Consider the following 23,424-nt stretch of genomic DNA (forward strand, 5'->3'; position numbering starts at 1 on the left):
TGAGTGAGTGGAAAACGAGGGCGGAGGTGAGGACGTGAACCGTCTGAAGGGTAACGAGATTAGCAGCGATCGCGAAGGCTGCAACCTTGCAAGTCACTCAGATATCTGGTTGGTAACCTTTAACCCCTCGGATGGGCCGCATATTGGCATAGCGTTCCCTGCTATCAGCTACAACCACTTCCTTATGCCTTACCGCCCTCCTCTTCGCTCTTGCAAGCCACTTCCGGCGACGTTAGAGCTGATTCCGTCAGTATCCCCCTACTTACTTCACACATGGGAATGAACGTGATTAAAGCTGTCGAGGATGATCTTGAACTTGATTTGGTCTTTGTCGCGTGAATTAGTATCACGAACTCTATGAAAATTTCTGTAACTAAAGAAACCTATAATCTCGAGTTTTATATCTGTGGAAAGATTTCAAGTTGTACGAGCTATTTCCACTTTCATATTAATGATACTGACTGAATGATATTTATCAAACAATATTGATCGAAGATTTTACTCCAAGTTCCTAGGTTATTGAGATGTAATAGATTTTTTAAATTACTAGCTTCCACTTCGTCCGCGTGGACTATTACTATTCTTTTTTACACAATTTTTAAGGAGAAAACAATTACGATTTACAGACAAAAACAATTTTTGGGCAGATGGATTTTTATGAATGAGATACCTGCATATTTTTATAACAACAGTTTTAGAAGTTACTCTTCGTAGTAAAAATGTTAAATTACGAAAAGGTTCGATTTCAGAACAAACATGACGTAAACAATAACCATCATTGCTTGTCCCTACGAAACATGGAAGCGCGTACATCCAGTGATGCCAGGCTATTTCGCAGCTTGCACAAAAGGGATCGAAATGAAACAGCCTATTTTTTTTCCTGCGCTGTAAGCTGTAGATGTAACAGAAAAAACCCATCAAAATCCGTTCAGTAGTTTTTACGTGATGCGAGTATAAACAAACGAACAAACAGAGTGGCAAAAAATCCAAAAGTTAGTTTTTGCAATCCGTAGCTTATGGTCTGTATCTCAATGACTGTCTTATTTTCTTCTTTTTCTGTTCAATGTATAGACACAATTCTTTCACTCTATTACATGTATAAATAAATAAATTTAGCACAATCAATCTTCTTTTATTTTTAGAAAATATATTTCTAAATAGTTCTGAATTTCATGACTTATTTTCGATTTCTCGAACAAATTTGTTGAAATATTATTCGAGAGTAGTCTGAGAAACGACTTTTTTCAAGAATAATCTCGAAAAAGGATTTTGGTAATCATCTGTTATTTCCAAAAATTCAAAATCGTATGGAAAGTCGTCATTTCTATACAATTGAAGTCTATGATTGACTGTACGTTGTACAGGATAAAGAGCGGGTTATTTCAAGAAATAGAGGAGATATGTCCAAGATTATATTGTTACTTATCATACAGTTTCATGCACATTTCTACAAATCAAAACGATCGTTAAAAAAGGAATACTTATTTAACAATAACCTTATTTATTACTTTTCACTAAAAAATCGTTTTAAAAAGGTACTTTTAGAAATATAATTTTATTTATTGCTTTTCGGATAAATCGACGAAAAAATTAAAAAAAAAAAAAAAGAACAAACATCGTATCATAGAAACAAGGACTAAACGCTTGTTCTACCGAACCAAAATGAAGGTTTTGTTTGTCTACCTTTTCGATTCTGTCTATCAAAGGTAGTAGCAAGAAGCAGGAACAAATGGAATAATAAATGTAAATATATTCAGCGGATATTATGCGCGATTCAGGTGCGTTTGTAAAGAATGCACACTGACGTGGATACGATTTTCCAGCGCGTATTTCTATGGTAATCGAACACAGCACAGTCGAAGGTATTTCTCGAAAGCCTCGAAAATACTTGGTAATTCGATACGTTGCGTATGTATGGAACTTGCGAGTATCCAGTGTCTACTACGATGCATTCCGATGCCTGAAACATGCTGAAGCTCTTGCATTTATGGAAACTAGCAACATAACTTTAGATAGTACCTCAGAATTGAAACTGTGCTATCCGTTACGCAGAAAAGAAGAACCAATGGTGTTAATGGAAAGATAATGAAGAGGAAAATTATTGGAACAAGCGATAAGCAGGACGAGAATTTTGACTATTTTGAGTAGAGTTTGAAGTTGAAAGTATCGCTGTTCTAGAATTTTTGGCATGGTACTGCAAAATGCTGAAACTCTAGAAGATTATTTTACGTGTCAGTTTGATTTTTATACGTAATTTTTGTTTCTGCAGATTTTCTTGATTATTACCTTAACCGAATTGTAATGTTTGAACGTTGTGTAACAAATATAAAAATCTTGCTCCAAGTTTACAAACTCGTAGCTATCTACATTATGTTACTCTGTGCCGCCAATAGTCTACTCATTAAAGGTACAACTTGTTACTCGAATAGTATTTTCTGAAAAGCTTTTAATAACTAAACGAACTTTTGTTCCCCGTCTGGTTTTCTGTATTATAATTTATTTTATATTATATTACATTTAATACAGTTTGCAATATGTTAATACGTGATTAAACTATAACTAATTATGGAAATAAAATATGACGTGGGGGTAAAATTTAGAAGCTGGAAAATCAGTAATGGAAAATTAACATATTAAATTTCATTTAATTAATATTAGAACAACAGACAGCAACGTTACTGGAAATTTGTATAAAGGGCACTGACCCTTTTATCAACGAGTGGAAATGAAAAAAATAAAATTTGAACTCAAAAACGGAAAGTTTCATTTTTCTAGTGTGTTGGAAATTTTGATATCGAGTTGTTCTAACAGAGGAAGTTCGGCAGCTTGAAAATACAAAAATATTCGTAACTTCGTACAAGTGTAGTTTATGCGACGCTAATAGCGGAACAATTCCTTTTTCCAGCTGAAAAGCGGTCGTAAGAGTGAAAATACCACCGCAAAGAAATCTTAACTTTTCATATCGCATCACGTTGATATTAGCATCACACGAACTACATTTATGCAAAATTCCAAATTTTTCCAAATTTTCCAGTTTACCAAACTTCCCTCGTAAGTAACTAAATGCTAAATGCTTAATCTTTTAGATTCAATTGATTGATAAATGATCTGCCTCAATTATTATTCTGCTTGCAATAAAAAGAAAAATTATTCTACATTTTAATTTAGTAATTTAATAATCTGTAATTGAATCTTTTACAAGAAGTGTCTATTCCCTCTCCTTCCAATCTATATTTTTCGTAATGAAATCTTGAATTTTATTGCGCTGTTCCACATGACATTATCAGAAAATTTCAGTAACCCGTCCTTCTCGCATAAATCCAGGCCGATTCGTTCGAAGAATACTAAAATAGCGGCAGTACTCGAAAGTTTCTCGCTGTACGTTTGACATTACAACCAGCTGGACGGTGTGTAAAACAAGATGCATGGAAGGTATTTTATTGCGTGGCAGTAAAATGCAACAGATTACTGTCACGAAGTGACCTATCGAACACGACACACGTTCAACGCTGACATAACGATTCCGTATCCATCAACGTTCTCAACCTACACCAGTACTCTGATTCGAATGCCAACTATGTTCCTCATCTGTCGAAGTCTTGAAATATCGAACATTTCATAAAAATATAATATTGAACGTAACATAATATAATATACATAAACATTATCAGAATGGATCGGACACTATCGAAATAGACTTTCATTCAAGCGATTATTCAAACGAATTCTTTATTTTATTTCTTATTTGCTTTGTTACTTTATCTTAAATAAGATGTATCATCGAACACTCTTCTATTATTTTTGTGATTGATCCCATAGATTGAAATAGAGCCCCGTGGGAAATCGACAAAATATCCATCGAAATGAAACGAAAATAAAATAAATAACTTGAAATCTAAACTAAAGGAAAATGAAATAAATAACTTGAAATCTGAACTAAACGAAAGTGAAATTAATGTGCACATTATTGGCGTGAACAAATCGATTTTTATGGTAGAGCCATAAAATACAGAGAAGTCATCCGCGTAAACCTGAAATAAATTACAAATAAATTTCAGGTAAACGTATCAAATGTATTATATGATTTTTTTGCTTAAATAATATTAATTGTTAATAAAAGCAGAAATGAAATTAATTTGCTGGGAACTGAAAGTAAAAATAATTAATGGAATAACAATTGGCGATAATATTCCGGTTATGTTCCTGTAATAACTTTCCAGAAAATTGAGTAAAATATCGATCTTTTTGGAATAACAATGTCACATCGAAAACATTCAATAAAAGCATTCCATTATCTTTTTTATTTCGAACGTTAAACGAAAAATCAATCAGTGAGATAATTGCCATTATTTTATTTTACATTGCTTCTTGCTAATAATGGTTTAATTATCGTGCAAAATGCCATTGCTAATGTAATTCAGTAGTACAACTCAGTAGTAATGCAGCCAACTGATACTATTACACAATCGGGGCAGTGCAACCGACTAACGTGATTTGAAATTGAGAACCAATAATGTGATTTAACGCTGAACCTTAATAGCGCAACTTGTAGCATCAGCGAATAGTAAAATTGGATGCTAAGCAAATATTTCAATTGTATGTTAGAGAAAGAGAGAAAGAGGAAAAGAATTATAATATAATTGAAAATTAACATTTTTAATGACACACACATATCATTTTTCTACAGAGACTAGTACCTTGATATTGTTAAGTTACGGTATCGACATCTTTATGTAATCAATTAATCACTCCGTAACCAACCAATCATCCCCATACAAATAGAGAAATACAATTCGGTTAAAAGGGGATGAAAGAAGGCAGCAAAGTTGAATCCCGCTATTTGTAAAATTCAGTATCCAACGTGAACTAAATAAGGAAAGAGTAACGGAAACTAATATCCCAGCCATCTTAATCGAAAGAAACAATAGAAACGAAGAAAAAAAGGAAGATTCTGATATTCGATCAGGCGATTCCGTCGAGACACGCGGAAAGCACGGAGAACGCTTTCGTAATTCGAAGGCTAGTCCGGGAAACTTCTTCCCTGGCTGATTTTCCACGGCGAGGAAACGGCGAATTCCCACGGGATCGCGGTTGGGTATCGAAATCAAATCAGGACCAAGTAGACAAGCGGCAAGCCGGGCACGTAGCTACAGGAAAGTAACGTAAACGCGTAGCGCTCGCACTTCCGCAAAGTCTGCATGGAAGGCCCTTGCATCAGCTGGAATCTCGATCGTATTAGGCCGAAAGACTCGTGAATCCGACTTCTTTTCATCAGCCGACAATATCAGCTTCTTTCTACAGACTTACTAGAAATTTCCTTTCTTCACAAGAAGATTCTAACGACACTGTATAAATACGTATTCCTACTTTTGGCTTATTGGCCCGTTTCTTCTTCTATTCTTCTTCTCCTATTCTTTGTCGATTATGTAGTCGAATAACGTAACTCTGTTTAGCTTGTGGTATGTCGGATGGATTATATCCCTTTCATTGAATCGGATACGATTGTTTGTTAGTTGGATTAATAAGTGGAACGAAGGTTTCATTGTTTAGCCAAGGAATTGGTGCAACTATATAAAAAACTACATAAAAAGCTACATAAAGAACTACATAAAAAACTGCATAAAACTACATAAGAAAGTGTTGATAAAAAAGTTTTGTAATTTTCAAGATTTTTAAATCGGCCGTTTCATGTGCGACACTAGCCTAAGATTTAATAATTTAAAATGTTATACGTGCAATTACGACCGAATCTAACGTAACTAGGAAGATAAAGATTGAAAGTGACAGGGGCAGAAAGAGGCAAACCGCTAAGTAGGTGGAAAGAACAATACGTGATAGGGAAAGCGGTTACAGAGTAGGAGAAAATTGCAAGTTACAAAGCTACCCGTAGAAGATTAGACGTATGTAGTGCCACGACGGAAGGCTCCTCTTTCTGTTGTGTTCTTACCACTTTACTTTTAAAAGTTCTTTGGTAGTTGAGAGACGGAGGCGAGTTAGGGGTAACTATGTACGTTGCTGCGATAATGAACGATCGATTCTTTGCGAAGGAACACGTATGTTCGTTTATAGAGAACGAAGCTTTTCAGGTAATTGAGAATTTCATTTAACGAAGAACGTTGGAAAAAGAAGTTGAAGCACGTTAACTGGAGAAGTAAACGGGGGTTAAAAGTATTATATAACAGCGATAAATTAGAAAATTTCATACTGTTATGATATATTATTACACGTATTGTAATATGAAAGTTTCTATTTTTAAATCCTTTGCTTTAATAAAATTGCAACCTGAATAGTTGCGTTAAAGAGAGAGGAAGAAATGATTTTCAAAAGTAGAAACTCTAGCCTGTGTGCCATTATGCTGCGATATTCGTCCATCTCTGCTGCATATGCGTTGTCTAAAGAATTCGATTGAACAATATAAATCTAAATTTAACGATATAAATGATACATATATCGTAATTTACGTTATATCGTAATATAAAAATCGAATGAAGGAATGAAACCGAACGAATCTAATCCTCACATAGGTTCAAACGGCCTCAGAATCAAACGCGAATCGAATCATCATGTTCGAATTCCAGAAAATCGTGCTCCAAATTCCGGCCGTGTCAGTGTCCTCGCAGCGGAACGCATAATTAACCGAAGACGTGTTAATTGGACGCACGAGGCGCGAACCAGCAGAAAGAAAGAGACAATGAAATATCGTCGGAGCGTCGCGTCGATGCGAAATTAATTGACGAAAAGTGAAAAGAAAAGCCATCCAACACGTGTGCACACGCGCACGAACGGCCGTTAGCATTAATTAAAAGCTGGAACATTCTATTTCAATTTCAAATACCATGGATCGGTCGCCGAGCTCCATAGCTTGTCTGTGTGATCGTGATACGACAATACCGTTCCTTCAGTTACCTCGACCGATCATCCGTATTTGCATAATTCGCTGGCCAACTTAATTTCCGGCATCTCCGGAGACGTTGTCGGAAGTCTGCGCACGCTTCTTCGACGTCGACGAGTTGTCGTTCAACGGAAACGGTTTCACGCTGACGACCTTTAATATTTGCTGTACCATGATTTTATTGGATTTTATTAGGTAGAAGTAATGAAAATTTAATTAAACGCTAATTTGTTTGATAGTTCAATGGACATTTTAAAGCGTTTGTAAAAGTATTTTTTTCGAATTCAACAGAGATATCGCGTAATTCAACACGATGCAGTAACGCTTCTTCTTCTGAATCGAATAAAAATTGTTGAATAAATTGGAAATACTAATGCAAGAAAATTGAATCCTTCTTTTGAAGAATAGATCATGAGTTTTATGTAGATCTATACAATTTTGATACCTCACACAGGTTCATACGTTCCGTTGTTTGCGTTCAAAAAAGGAAATTACACACGTGCCAAGAAATTTCAAGCAGATTACAAGTGTTTCGAATTCGCATTATGCTTGTCAAAGTGCACCTTTCGATTTCACGATTGTCAAATCAACGTTTAACCAACCCTTACGTCCATAAATTACAATCCTCTCTACTCTCGCAAAACTCCATTTCTGCCGACAAGCCGATTTTGTATAAACCGTCGTCGTGTATTTATACCAGCACATTTATACCAGTGCACTTGGTACTTCCGTGGGTTAATTCGGTCATAAATATACGGCGACATCTTTACAGCGATAATCACGAATGTGGTCACGAATGTGTATATTGTGTATACAGGGTGTCTCAACAATCACGGTATAATCGGTAATAGGATGATTCTACGTGGAAAAGCAAGACAAAAATGTTGGATAGAATATAATATTTGCTGTGGTATTTGGAGCGAGAATACAGTTTCTTCAGCTGTATTCATAAAGATATGAATTTGTGTAAATAGTCCGGTTGTTAGATAGGTTTGAGTGAACGAAAAAGCGTCATAACGATAAATCATGCGTCAAAAAGTGGATTCCTACTATTTTGCAATTCATAGCTTCAATTGCATTTAGTATTCAGTAGCAGATTGCTCGAGTTTTTTTTTTGGCTAAAATTTATTTCCAGAGAAAATGTCGTACAATTGTTTTTTACGCCGTGTTTTAATTAATTGTTAATTTGCTTTGAAAAGGAACACGGAAGAAGACGAGGATCGGCCGTTTAATTTTATTTACGAGTTCTGTTAAATTTCCCTCTGGATTATTATTAGTCGAATGTGATTTAACTCTGATTTAACCTGCGATTTAACATTTTCAATGGCAAATTAAAAAGATAACCTTCTCGACTGGTGCATCGTTGAAAACCACGGATTACGAAATATAATTTTCTGGGTTATTTCGGAGTATGTAATTAAATTTTATACTTCCATTCTGGGAAGTTTAATATCATTGGACGTTAAAAATATGATTACTACGGTTTGGAATGTTCTGTCCAATCGCTTCGTTATTTTAATACGAAGCGATTTGCCTGGCATAAAATATACATGTTTAAAATATATTTTATAAATGTAAAACGTTCCGTGCTGCAACAACTGGAACGAGTTGACTTCTTATTCCGGATTACAGCAGAAAAAACAATTCAATTTATTAAAATATGAAAATATACGTGTTATGTGTTCAATTAATTGTTTCACCTACTAAATATTATAGTAAGTATACTATACTTTGGAATTTTATATATCTTTGCGTATTACGTGTATCCTATGCACTTTGACACCATTAAATATAACATAAATGCATCAAAATTTACGATTTATTCATCAGGTTTACTTTCAAGTAATCTAATATTTATAGACCAGAGTATTCTTGGTTTGTTTTTCTTCCATAACCCATCCTTCAAGAATATTTCGAAATTTTCCAAACTTTTTGCCGATGGCGTACGTTTGATGGACACCCTGTGTACTAGGAAAGTCAGGTTCGACGTGTTTCACCAGAAACGGGGATGATCCCTGACGATAGCGTATAGAGATCCATCACGCGTGTCGCGCGCAACATACAGGTAACCCACGAATTCTAATCCCGCGCCGTGGATACGCGTATTACCATTTTCAAATGAAACGAAAATTGCGCTGGAATAGCCCAACGCGTTCGGCCCGATTGAACCGCGGTTTCGATGAATCAAATCGCGATTACGCTCGCGCTTAAGTAGCAACATTGCTCTGCTGATTGTTGTAATGACCTATTAAACCACCTAAACAGAACTATTGGCACCAAAATGAAAGAAGGGTTGTTTGTGTCAGAGGTTGCAGCGTTGGGAAGAAATAGCGATAGTGATTGGTGCGTGCAATGAATTAGGTACTTTCATGCAATTGTTATTACTATTATGGTTTTAGTGCTATTACCATGGCGAACTTTAACTTTGTCAATGAATACAATGTTAGCTTTTCGAGCAGAAATTGCCTTTTGCGCTACCAACTACGATTTTCCACATTGTTCCACGCTCCAAGTATTTTTCTTTTTTTGTTTGAATATATACTAGAACTTCGTTTGTTAAAAGGAAATTTTAATTAATGTTAGTGTTAGTAAATTTTGAATAATAAAAAATAATATCTAGGTAGCAAGGAAAATTGGTGAATTGTCGTTACACGCATACAGTTGAACCAATTGAAGAGTTGAAACAAATGGAGCTATGATACAATGAAGAGCACAGTGAGATTCTTGCTAAACGCCTGGATATACAGCGATTACAAAAAGTATTCCTACGTCGTTGTATTTATTGTAGCATTTATATACCAATTAATTAGCCCCATGGTAGTTAAAAAACTCCCAAGTGCATTACGTTTCGTATGATTTAAGATTTTCTTTTTGCCAGTGATTCTTTTTCACGAAGATTTTCCCCCATCAATTTCCTCGTAATTTGTTGCATCCGGCTCGCTTTTCCGTGCACACAGTCTATATCTCCAGGTATCGGGGCAAGTGATTCGCGCGAAACGCGGCTGAAAAATAGGTCGAAGAGCAAACAGTCGAGGAACATCGTTAACGAAACACGGAGAGAAGAGCTAATTCAGTCGAAAGGATGGCTGTTCTCCAATGGAAAACTAATATCCGGCATTATCGAGCGCGTTATTTATTTTACTTTACCGTGGAAGCTGATTAGTTTTTCGATATTTATTTCAATTGTCGTCGATTAATCGCGAATAAACAAAGGTTTGCTCCTATTGTATGGCAGGATTTTCGTTTCGATTGGTATCGTTGCAACGAATCTCGTTCCACGTATATATGCAAATCAAACGTTTTCCTTGTATAATATTCACTTTCCTTTCCTTTTCTCTATTCTTTTGCTCCTCCATCTGTTAGACTAGAGATTCGTTGTTATTTGACATAGATAGCGACGATGTAGAGATCGAGTTCGTTATTTCTCCTGCCTGTTCCTTTGTTTCCGTATCACGGGCTGGATGTATTGCAGTTTTCTTAAATTATGTGAGTACCAGTTGGTGAAATTGAACGTGCTGATTGAATACGCTCGAGCGATTCTTTTGTGCTCTATGTTCCGCTTCACTCTTTTTTCGTTCCTTCGTTTCTCGAACGGAATTGAATGTAGTTTGTTCGATGAATCTTTTACCTCACTGATTGTGAGATCTTCTTCTCTTGTTCAAGTGCAAGGGGGAGAAACTCCGTTTTCTTTTCTCTTTTCTTTTCTGCTTTATGAAGTCTATTTGCTTGTAAGAAATAATGTTCCTAAATTCTTAAGTAGACATTTTTAATCCTATGAGAAGAATAGAAATTTTAAATAAGAAATAAAATGATTATATAAGAGTATCAAACGAGATTACGCTAAAAAAATAAAGAAATATTAGAACTAGAAAACTCATCTTTTAACAGTTCGAATAGTTTGCATTGAAAAATTAGCTTTTAATTGCATTTAATTTAATTTAAAATCTAATTTTCTATAAAATACTGCTCCCTCCTCTACTAAAACGATTTTCATATGTCTAAAATTTGCTTGCTGGTACTCTGCGCATAAATGAGTTTAGTTTTCCCAATTCTCAGAGCTATTTAAGTTTCTAGTTTATTTTTCACGCTTTCTATCACTTATGGATTCGTCAACTCGATTTAGCCGTGAACTCCATTTGATTGAAAACTCGAAATCTAACTATCGTCGAAATAAAACTTCGAAACCTGCGCGGTCCCCAAAGCAGCGACGAACAAAATTTCAACCGAACAAATGTACCTATGCTATCTCTGGTCAGTTAACATTTTTCATTGCATCTACTGCTTTTACTTTTCGTTGCGTTTAAAATAATCAAATGTTTTCCGATATCCTTTCATCCAAAAAAATTAGTACGCTCGTTTTATTTTCCATCGTAAAAAAATTCTCTGTTAGCGGATCCCACTTTCACGTCAATTGCTCATCTATAAGTTGCAACCATAGAAGAATCAATAGCGTGCTACATCAGCGTTGTTAAAAAGTTGTTTCCAGCTTTACGTAAAGATAGACGTTTCAGCGAAATTTATAATTTCATTGGAAAGAGTACGTTGGGATTTCGAATATAAAGGAAAACGACTGGATAATCAAAACCGGTTAAATTCGTTTCCATCGTCTCCTTCACCTTCGTCGTCGAATATTCGACGCGCCTATTCGTTTCGTGGACGTTTGCTTGTTCAGCCGCTGGTAGTTCCGCGATGAAACGGTTTTCATAAGGCATTGTTGATTCGAGCGAATCGCGTAGGCGCGAACGCGATGCACACGTTCGTCCAATATTTGCGAAAAGTGTGTCGACGCGACTGCCGTGTGCAAATACCAGCCAGAACGTGTTTGCCGCCTACGAAAGTGTTATAATATTTAATTCGTTGTTTTGAAGTTTGTATTCGTCCGGTTGATTTGTAACCGCTGGCGTTAAGAAAAAGAGTTGAATCTAAAGAGAAGATGGGTTTCTTTTAGAAAAACAAATGAAAGAACTTCTCCGGAAAGAAGCGAATTCGTGTGTTTTAAAAAAACTTAATTTTATTAGATTAGCATATATAAGTACATATAATGTGGATTATAATTTTTAGAACCAGTCCATACATCTATTTATCAAATAAATATTTTTCTTATCTTTTTTCGATTGCTGACTACCAATACAGTCTACAAGTATTGTAAAAGAGTACTAGTGTTATCTCAAGAAAACCATCCGACTGTATGAAAATAACAAAAAAGACTGCAGCTTCTTTGCGATTCTTTAGAAAATGTGTTACGCGCAGGGAACAAGTTCCGAGGAGGAGAATGGGCAAAAGTTTCGGTTTTGCGTCATTTCGCGAAAGTTTCCTCGCAATGGGCACAAGCAATTGTAAACAATTCCACTGATTAAAAAAGCTAGAAATTTATCATTTTTCTAGAGATTGCTAGATACTGGAGGTAGAATATCTCTCTCACAACTTGTTCGTTCAAACATCTTTGTTCCTTCTTTTTTGCAATCTATGCATATCGCACAAAGAAACACGCAGAAAGTTTTGATTTAATCGTCTAAGAAATTATTTCATTGCCAATTATTAGAGATGCCATAATTCTTAGATATCCCGGGATATCTCGCGGATTACAATGATATCCGAAAAAGATTGGAATCACCCGTGATGAAGCCTTTTTGTACAATTTCCTGCTCTCCGAATTCATTAAAGCAAAGGGTTAAAGTCTGTGCCCTGGCCCAGTTACGACGAATGCTCTCGCAAGAAACGTCAGCAACAAGCTAAATTAAAAATCTCACGCTTGCGAACAGCTCGCAATACGGTATTTCGACTATCCAACATCAAAGAACCTTCAGTCTACGTACGTCATACAATCCGAACCACGTGAAACCACGAATCAAAGACGGCGAAATCCTAGGCATGCGCGTTCTCTTCCGTTTGTTTAACGAAATCAACCTCTCGGCCGTGAAAAGTGCGACAAAAAATGCTCGTGCTGAATGGCAGCGGTGAAGGCGGCTTCGCGCGAAACCCTGTGAACGTTCGTCACGGTCTAAACTTCAGACCTGAGGAAATTTAGACCAAAGCTGGTCTAGCTTCTAGCTCGAATGAAAAGGGAAAACCATCCGTGATAAGAGAAAAGCTGCCCTCAGCCTTGTACAGGCCACGCGCCTTGCCCATCTCGTGAGGATACCAAACGTCCTGCATAAAAAATGCAAGCGATACCAGCTTCCCTTTGATTGTCGCTGCGGCAAGACGATGCGATAGGCGAAGAATAAAAATGAAGACAATAACAGAGGGGCTTAAGAAATCTCGTCTCTCAAAGGAAATCATCTCGTCTAGTAGGATGAGGCTTCTTCCCCGCGAATCGTCGAGGTCGTGCCTGACCGCGTACTTGGTCTTCTTCCACCTTCCTTTTTTTCTCCCTTCCTTCATCCTCTTCGTTCCGCCGGAGACATTAAAGTCTGGGGAATTAAGAGACTACTCTACTCGAAAAGCAAAGGCTGGTTTTAATGGAACGGCGTAAAGTGAACTGGATATGGTTTTGGAATTTTTTTACATGGGATTAAAGTGGATAAAGACGAAGAACACGCAGACGAAAGGGGTTAATTGTTGGCGGTTTTTATATTTTTATGAACACGGCTAAAGAAATGAAACTTAGATATCGTTTCATCTGGTAAAAGTTGTAACAAATATTCCACTTTGGATGGTTTACATTTTCCATAAATGCATAAAAATCCGTAGTTTAATTAATATAAATATTATATTCGTTTTTAGCGATATTGGACATTGTTGAAAAGTGTTATAGGTTATAGATTAATTAACGAATTGAAAGGTTTGCAGCGAAGGATAAAAGAACGGATGACTTGAATTCCAACCAGTCAGAAAGTGAAAGACGAAGGGCAAAGTGTAGCACCGATGGAGAGAATAAATTTATTTTTCCAATGGAGTATTTTTCTTGCATTAACGTGATTAAGTTAAGTTCATTTTAAAAGCGGCTACGCGGTGTTTGCGCTCGATAGCGATGCATTTTGTCGGCGATTGAAATTGTTAAGGTAGAAAAGGGGTTGATTTTAAATGATCGATTTGCGTTTAAAATGCAAAAGGTAATTTAATTTCGATGAAAATGTTTAACACGATAAATCGAGGGAAAGGGGGACAATTCTAACGTCGTGCTAAATTAAATGCACGAAACATAATAGTCCCTACTCTGAATTTAATTGAAGTTAAATTATATGGTAAACTGGAGAAGGAGCAAAAATCTCGAAGCGAGGTGAATGTTTTTCTAACTTTATTATTATGCTTTACTGTTTATAACATTATCATGCATTAATGCGTTAGTTTTATATAAATGATTATCTTTAATTATAAATCATTTTCTTTAAGACAATTCATAGAATATGAAAGAAATAAAATAACAATGCTGTTAATGTCACTCACTAAATCTTCCGATTTAATAAATAAAGTTTAATCAAGAAAGCACGAAATACATTGCAGACTATACGATTGACATTATGATTCTCGATACATTTACTCACGAGTACGTATATAAATTAATTAAAAATAAATTAAGACCTAATGGAGATTCATATACTGTTAAGACAAATTCGCTAAAAAGTGTCGGAACAGTTATGAATGGCAATAGACATGTCATCAATATGCAACAACACTATTGTTTTTCTTGAATTAAAATGTATCGTATAACATATCTACTATATATTAAATTTTCAATATAACAATTCCATTGTATGTGATTAACGCAGCGATTCGAATGATCCATTTGTTCCCTCTATTAATTTAAATAAGGAACCTTCCAGCGGCCCTTTCGCAGAGGTGCTCGGCTGGCCTAGTTTCCAATGGCAGACGAAACGTATCTCCCCAAAGGCGGTGTTGTATTGTATCAAAAGCATGTTCTGAATCATGGCCAGAAAGCGTGGGTTCGCAAACTGAAATGACTCGGCGAATTCGCGGATTTCAATTCGCCAGCGGCTCTTAAACTGTTGAATTTGGCGATAGGGAACTCGCCCGCTCTCTCACTCTAATAATTGCACACTGCTCGCAGAGTTTCGCGTTCTTACAAACCATTTAAATGTCGCTCCGTTGGAACTGGAAAACTTTCGACCGACATCTTCGGGAAAGGACGCCGTCACGACGTTTACTCCGAGACTTACCAAGGAACCCAGCACCTCTTAGCTCTCTCTCTCTCTCTCTCTCTCTCTTTCTTGAAGCTAACAGAAATTGTCGCGAGTTTTACGACTTAACACTTCTTACGGGCCTTAAGTGTCCGTTTGAGTCAATGTCGGAACATTGCGTCTATTTAAACAGCGGAAAAATCGGATCTGAATTCCGGAGTTGTCTCAAAGAAGGAGAACAGTTGAATATTGAGCACACACATAGTACAAAACTGAAATATTTTATACTTTAATGTGACTAATGGGAAAAATTAACAAGTCAAGTTCAAAGTTCGAAGAACCCAACAATAGTTCCAAATATCCGTGTTTCGTTCATCCACGTAGCTGAATGAAACAGTCAGCCAAAAGTTAACGGGTAAGGACACCGCGAAACGGTCATGCGGAATATCATTTTCCACTTACTATCCAGAACGAGCTAAAATTCTCATCAACTCTCATTAACAACTTCCCAGAAACAAGAAATTGCAAGACAGTAACGCAGATTACACTTCCGAATATCATTTACTGACCACAAACTGTCGTTAAATCGTAAACTAGGAACGAATTGTCCCGAATTCTCGACGAATAGAGGCAAAACTAGTCGTAAAGTGTCTTCGAAACGTCAGGTTTTTCGAGTGGCTACAGAGAAATTGTCAAAAGCACGTAAGGTACGAGATCTCTGACGAATGGAAGTTTGCGAGAAACGGTACGTCGTTCGTATCGAAAAGCTGCGTGTAATCTTGTGATACACGGTTGTAATTAACGCGGCTCGATCGACCGAAAAACAGCCGGATTATCCGGCTTGTTGCTTGCCGGTGGATCGACGAGAAATTTCCAGCGACGTTTCAGCAGCGATGCTGCTATCGCTTCCGATTGATTGATTTATGAAGATAAAATGGACTATGCCAGCGAGTGATATTGCAAGCTTGATCTAATTTCGCGAGAAGCGTTTCGTTTAAATCACCGAAACTTTCAGTTCGAAGCTAAAATTGCGGCATTTATTTTGTGGCATGTGTTTTGTCGATACTCTTTCAAATTAACACTTTGACTGCCACGTTGGTCATATATGACCTACCACGGTTTCTCCTGTAACGCCACGGTGGTCATTGGTGACCGGAGCGCTTGAACTTTTTACAATTGTAAAAATTGTATGAAAATTGGCAGTTAGGGCATTTTGAATATAACCGATAAATACATTGAACAATTAAACATTTTTATTAGAACATCAATAAAAAGAAATGAGAACAAATCTTGCATCTAACGGTGCACTGTGTTTGCATCCATATCTTTGAGGGGTAATCTACGAATATTATTATAAACACATCTTAGAAAGTAATCGTAAATGCTGCTTTATAATCATATAATTGAAGTTAGAAGTGTACACAAACCTTACTATTGTATATAGAATGAGCAAATACTGTTTACTAATATCTTCTATATGTTTCAACAATATATTCTGGACGTTTTGCTTACGACGAAATAACGAATGCGAATGATTTGTTGAAATAAACGAAGCCTTGCTATAATATGTTGCTATCAACTGTTACCAAGGCGCCACGATGGTCACCCGTGACCACCAATAAGATAAACGGTCCATTGGGGAAGAATGTTGCTTACATCATCAATTTATCATTATTTTGCCATTATATGCTTTGTATAATAAAAATACTCCCGTGGCATCTTGAGCGAAACGTGTGATTTCTGCGTGGCAGTCAAAGTGTTAATACAGCGTGGATGTTTCGGTAAATTCATGTTTTCACGAATAAGTAATAGAACTTAAACAGAGACTTTCAAACCACCTTTGCCAAATTTAAATGCGCGTAGGAAAATCACACGAATATCTATCGGCACTTGTGGAAGTCATTTTAAAGATATTTTTCATCGCTGCTATTAGGAAATAAGTGGAGTCCACATAACGAGATTTCTACTGTACTAGTAGCTTCAAAACCTCGTATCTTTGCAGATTCCTGAAAGCGGTACCAAAGCAAAACTTCGAATATACCGAATTGTCAACAAATCATAATTTCCTGATATTCATTCTTGAAGCATATTCAATACAAATGTTCCCCTTTACTTTGCAAGAGAAATCGCTCGCTCAGGGTTTCAACTATTTTCGCGAATCAGCAGCTTTTTGAAAAGTCACCCTGTCATACATCCGCGAAGGTGGTCCTTTTGGAATAGTCCTATTGAGTCATAAGAGCAGCCGAACGTTCTTTGATCCGCCATTGATTTCGTAGCAGCCGGTCAAAGGCAAAGGTTTTCCACGAAAAGGAGTACGGCTTTTGGTTATCACGCGTCGTTGAATCCTGAAAAAGGGCTGCCGATTTCACCATTTCCACGTAACTTCGAACTGTCAACGAATCTGCACGAATTTCCAACGCAACTTCTTCGTTCCTTATTTTCTATTTTCCTTTTCTTAATTCTTTAAATATATGATTTAAATATTACGATTTAATATATGCGATTAAATTGATTACGATGTTTTAATCGCACCACACAGACATTCGGTCTTTCTATAGCTTTTTAATATTCTTTCTCGTTGCACATAGAATATACAATATTTCCTCGTTTATCGTTCGACGTAATAATGTAGCGGCAATAATTGTCGATTTTTTGAACGTTCGTATATGGCTTCAGTTACTATCTTCAATAACGAGTTTCTCTGTTTACAAATTCTCTTCGCACACGCATATGAATTTATAGTGTAGTCATCGCGTATGTATGTGTGTGACTTAAAAAGCCATCAGAATTGAAAATGCTTTGTTTGTAGCGGCTCCACCGCTAGTTATCAGCTAATCTTCGACAGGAAGCTGCTTGATCTTGCTCGAATTAATTTAGTAGCGAAACGTGACGACTTTGATGCATCCGCGAAATAATGCAGCAGTCACGACTTCACAGGCCGAGACTATCACACGCCACGAGTAATTAATGAAGACGAATCGACTTCTAGCTCTCTTCTTCGTTTCGAGGCGAAAAATTCGCCCTTCTACAAACTGTGTACGTTTCCTGATGAATTACACTTAATTAAGGTGACTAACGAGATCGCCGCTACTCATACGCCACTATCGTGTATCGTTCTTCGTAGGAATCTTTCATTTTTATCTCTTATTAACATTTGTAGATACTCGCCCCTTTCTTTTTCACTTTTACCGCATTATTTGTAACAATAAAAATCTTTACGTTTACGAATTGATTCTTTTATTTTGAAAAACATGACGTATAAAAAACAAGGGACGACGTAAGGAATTACTTCTGTACTTGCATCCATAAAATACATTCCTCGCAGCACGTACATATGTATCTTTCGTACGACAGCTTTTACAAAGTAAAAGTTAAAATATCTATTAAAAATTAATGATTTTTCTACTGGTTATATTAAAAGATATAATAATATAGAAGAAAATTAATCGAAATAAAATAAAGGAAAGCAATGAAATTTACTGTACCAGATACAAATCAGACAACAACTATTAAACGTTCTTACATAGAGACACAAATATAGAAGGATATCGTAAGTCATAGACAATTTTCTTTCCCATAAGTGGCTCCCTTATCATTTGTTACTCCCTATATATCATTGCCTTCCGTTCTTTTAGTTTCACCCTATCTACGTACTTGCTGGTTATCTCTGTACTTCACTCTCCCTTCCTCTATGCCCCCGACTATTTTTCTCAGCCTCCGCCCCTTTATCTTTTGGCCTTTTTCCACTCGAAAACGCGAGTAGGGGAGTGGTCAGGGGGCAGGGAGATAATTATCTTCGACGAATTACCGGTAATTGTATTTGTTAAAGGGGTATTTGAATTCATTTAATTCGGACCATTAACGAGAGAAAAATTAGAGAGCAGGCGAATAGAGAGAATTAGATTTCTTTGATGGCTAGACAGAGACACGCCACATGCGATTTCTTAAATAAAGCGTTACCGGCTCAACGAATTAAAGGGTTTACCCGTTATTTCCCTGCTATTTTGAAAATATTCAATGCCTGTTTCCACCAAAAAACATTAAATGCATAGTTAAATCCATATACTCTTATTTTCCAATGAAGAATTTCTTTATCAGAATATCCTTTAACATCTACAGATTTGTTTCACGTTTTACCGATAAAATCGTGACGGTCATTTTTCATTACCGAATTACATTGCCAAAAAAGTTTCGAGATGTTTTGTGTAAAACATACTGTAGGATCTTTACTACAATTAGTTTATTTACAATAAATGGATTAAACAGATGTTGGTTAAACAGGAAACGATGATTGTTTAACGTGAACTAATCACAATAACGTATTATAATTAAAACAACTAGATAGTTGATTTGCAACTCTCGTCACCACGGATCCAACGCTCTCTCTCACGCAGACCACACTCTCTCGACAACGCAATTCGCATTCCTTGACTTCTCGATTTACACTCTCTGACTTCTCAACTGATACTGTTAATTCGTCTTTGTCCTTAGCATCCCTTTGTCTTTTGTCTTAGCCCTACCACGCACGTGTTCCGCAACCGCTCGTGGCCGGGACCACGCAGACCTTTTCCGCGAAACTATTCGATTGAAGGACCGACGATACATTATTGGGCCCGTCGGCACTTCGGCTTTCTCGCGACATTGTTTATAGTTCGCCCGATGTCTCTTAGGCCTTTCGTCCACGATACTACAATATAATATCATGTGCTGGACAAAAGAAACAAAGAATCGGTCGACATCCGAGGCGGAAACCGATACGCAATCTCGATAAACCTGGTGCGATCCTTCGCTATCGAAAATTGCTTTTCTTACTCAATCCGTAGAAATGAGTTGCGGACTCATTTCAAACGGTAATTATCTCAAGCAAAGTGTATAAATGCATCTGTGTACCATGCTCTATGAATGCAGCGGACGCCGCGAAAGATAAATATTCAAATATTCATAACAGCCACGAAGTCAAAGAACGTTGTTACCAACTATTTCTACTGCTCGACGAATGCTGTTCCTTCGAATTCTCATCCTTTCGTTGTTCAATGTAGAAACTCTGGATACGAATTAACTGCTTTGGGGAAAAAATAGGAGCGGTAAAAACAGGTATAGCGATAAAGGGCGTGGAACGCTCATGAAAATGAGACGAACTAGAAAAGTATATGACTGTCTTGCTAGGCAAAATGTAGTAATGGAACTTTTGTTGCTGTTTCAAAAAATTATTCATCGAAATATTCGTGGCTAATCAAATGTAAATTGAACTTATTAGCTGTTATAATTCATTGGCTATTATAAAAAAAGTCGAGAATGTCATGAATGTGCGAGTCTTGCTACGTAAAATATGCTAATGAAACTTTTGTTCCTAATTCTGAAAATTCTTTATCGAAATATTAGTACACAATAAGATTGTAAATTGAATTTGTTGATTATTATACTTGGGAATTATCGCGCTACAAAAGTCTCCGAAATCTCTGCTAATTTCGCGAACCTTTGCAAGCATAGCTTTGATTTATTATTTAACGGCCATGGTTCGTGATTTATCACTTACTATGGTGTTGGTCGGCTCTCTTTTTTCCTGTCTCCCATGGCGCGCCGAAATAAAATTGCCATGTATTTTCGGCGCAGTGCCAAGGCTTGCTTTCGCTACTAATTTCAGCCCGTCATACACCTTACTTGTTGTTGCACATCACGCGCAATACGATTTACGTGACGTGGCCGGCCTCGTGACGAGCTTTCCCAGTGTTCCGTAACAAGCTGCATCCCTTTACCTGGTAATTTCCAGCGAAAATATCGCGCTACTGACTCACGGCTAATACGTTCTAAACAGAGCTTTGACGATTTTGGTTCTTCGAACAATCTGCTTCTGGAAAGAAACGATCGAGATAACGTTAGGAACGAAGATTGTTAAACAAGAACATAATGAGTGCATTTTTGACGAATTTCTTAATTTGATGTTATTTAGCGATTAAAGAAATATGATCCTACGTAATGTAGTTAATTAAGAAGAACAAAATTTTAAAAACAGAAAATTTTGATAACAAGAGAATGACTTCGATTATATCACGAAATTATGTAGGACCACGGTATATGATATTTCAGAAGTGCAAATGTATACAATCGTAGAAAAAAATATAAATCTTAGTTCTCTAAAAGAAAAAGATAAAGTTTATTAAAAGTTCTCAGGAAATGATGCAAGGGAAGAAACTAGTCGACATTATTGATTTAGCTTTAATCAACGTTTTATTTTATTTCCACACGCGACTTGCTCGTTAAATTATTCTGCAATTAGCAGAGCTACTAATTAGTATAATTACAGCAACAAATAACGTAAAGTACTGAGTTTTACGTTTCGCTATAAACTTGGAATAATTGATATAAGTCATTCAAAATTTCGTAAGCATCATGTCAAGTTCGTGAAGAAAGATTCGATGGAAGCTTAAGAATTAATTCGTTTGCCTTGTTATTTGAGTTTTGGTTTTTTGAAAATTGAAGGTTAATCGTGTAACTGGATGATAAGACTGACGAGTTTGTCTTCTGAAAGGTTCAATTGCGAGAGTAATTCCAACGCTATTGTTCAAATCGACTCCCAAAATCTCAGAATCCTGTCCCAAATACGAATCCCTCTTTTCAAGTCTACATTCAAGACTATATATCATCTGTCGACGATGATTTTTTCTAACCCAGTGAAATCAATCTTCCACGAGCTATTTCATTATCACGACGCGTAACTTGAATGTCATGTCATCTCGTCAGCAACGTAAATTCCCTTTCTCAATGGGACTTAAGACACGGAACGTTAATCGGGCTGGCCGTCAATTGCGTAGGGCGACGGGAGCCCTTTAAACCGTCACGACAGAACAGGAATTAGAGCATCGATTAGACGGTCAATTATGGAATTGCGTCGGGCAGACATCATACGAGTAATTCGACGCTTCCAGCCGGAATACTCGTGCCGGGAATGTGGATCGTTACGGGACCGGGCACCGTTCGAAATATAATTAGTTAACGTCGTGCAATTAAAAGCATTCGGTACGAGACTCACGTAGTTTCGACGCGATTTCACCGGCCTGTCGAAATGATTAAATATTCTATTATCAATGATGGAGGCACAGGTTAGATGGGCTTTTGGCGTCCATTAGAACAGGCGACCGAATATAATCGGACGCGCTGCTACCAATTGACAAATCCTTGCCGCGCGTTTTAACTCTCTGTGAAATCTATTTTTCTCTGATTCTCCTATAGAATCGCACGTGCTTCACGGTCGAGATTTTATTAGCAGATCTGTGAAATATATCTTGATAGTGATGTTCGAGCCACGTATTGTAGTCGAATTACAAATATAAAAAGAAGGTAATATTATTTCACACGAAAAGAAACATACAAATGAAACTCTGAATCGAAAGAAGTTTCATTTACTAACGTAAACTGTAAACTGAAATCAACGTTTAATTCATTATTTCAGTCAACGCGATCAATAATTCCATGTCAACGGTTATTACGTTCATTTATACAAGTGAAATCTACAGTCTAAATATTAGTAAAGCATCGTGCAACCTATAAACGACAACTAACGCGCGTGACGTACGTGTAACACGACATAATGACTGAAATATAGTTGATTTGTCATTTTATTTCGCGTAATATATCGATTTTATGCTTGCTAATTACAATGCTAAATATATACCATTTACGCATTGAAATTTTACTTTTAGATACTTATTCAAGTAACTTTTGTAGATAAACCTATTGAGAAACTCGGTCAAGAATATATCACGAACAAATTTTACTTTGAATTTTAACCGGAAATCTCTTTCGACTCGAATCAGATTGGCCGAGCGAATGCAGAATTTATTGAACTGAAGATTACCATAAGCGTTTCTGGAAGATGACTATCGAGGTAATAACGACGAAAAATGATAACAAGCTACTAAATCCTGATAATAATATACAGTGATCCTATATACAATGATCCTGAGATAATATTCTATATAGTGAAATAATATCTTATATAGGGAATAGCGGCAGGAAATTAAGTAATATTTCTTCATAATTGAAACAAGTGGCTCTTGTTCCTCCTGTTGCTGGTATCATCTGCGGTACAGTGAAGCCTGCTGCATGCAATTACTATCTAATTGCCTATACGAAATGGACATCTAATCTGGTATACATCATGGTACTCCTATAGCTGATAGCAGTAATTCTCTGGTTTATCCCGTCAACGAACGTCGTTCTAGCTTGCTGTAATTAGCGAGAAATTAATCAAGGATACGATTCTAGTGGAGAATGTGGTGCAGTTCCTCGCTTTGATATGCATATTTTATTTTTTTTCTTTTTTTTTCATTTTTCTATGGTAATATGGCAACACTCGTCTGTAAGCAACACTTATGGTTTTTATTTAAGCAAAACTAGATATATGGAAAAATTTGAGCCTTTTTTTTAAACTTTTCACGAACAATTATCTTT

At 36.5% G+C, this 23,424-nt stretch overlaps 1 protein-coding gene and 1 long non-coding RNA gene across 12 annotated transcripts in view; one reads left to right on the forward strand and one right to left on the reverse strand.

Moving 5' to 3' along the window:
• Positions 1-23,424, forward strand: part of LOC126872833 (zwei Ig domain protein zig-8-like) — a 444,324-nt gene that overhangs the window by 413,020 nt on the left and 7,880 nt on the right. The window lies entirely within an intron of this gene.
• LOC126872846 (uncharacterized) overlaps positions 20,510-23,424 on the reverse strand; it is a 43,528-nt gene continuing 40,613 nt past the window's right edge. The window contains exon 3 of the long non-coding RNA XR_007692222.1: positions 20,510-20,824. This is a non-coding gene — a long non-coding RNA (uncharacterized LOC126872846). The remainder of the gene's footprint in view (positions 20,825-23,424) is intronic.

This window comes from Bombus huntii, chromosome 14, assembly GCF_024542735.1.
Source record: "Bombus huntii isolate Logan2020A chromosome 14, iyBomHunt1.1, whole genome shotgun sequence".
Lineage (NCBI taxonomy): Eukaryota > Metazoa > Arthropoda > Insecta > Hymenoptera > Apidae > Bombus > Bombus huntii.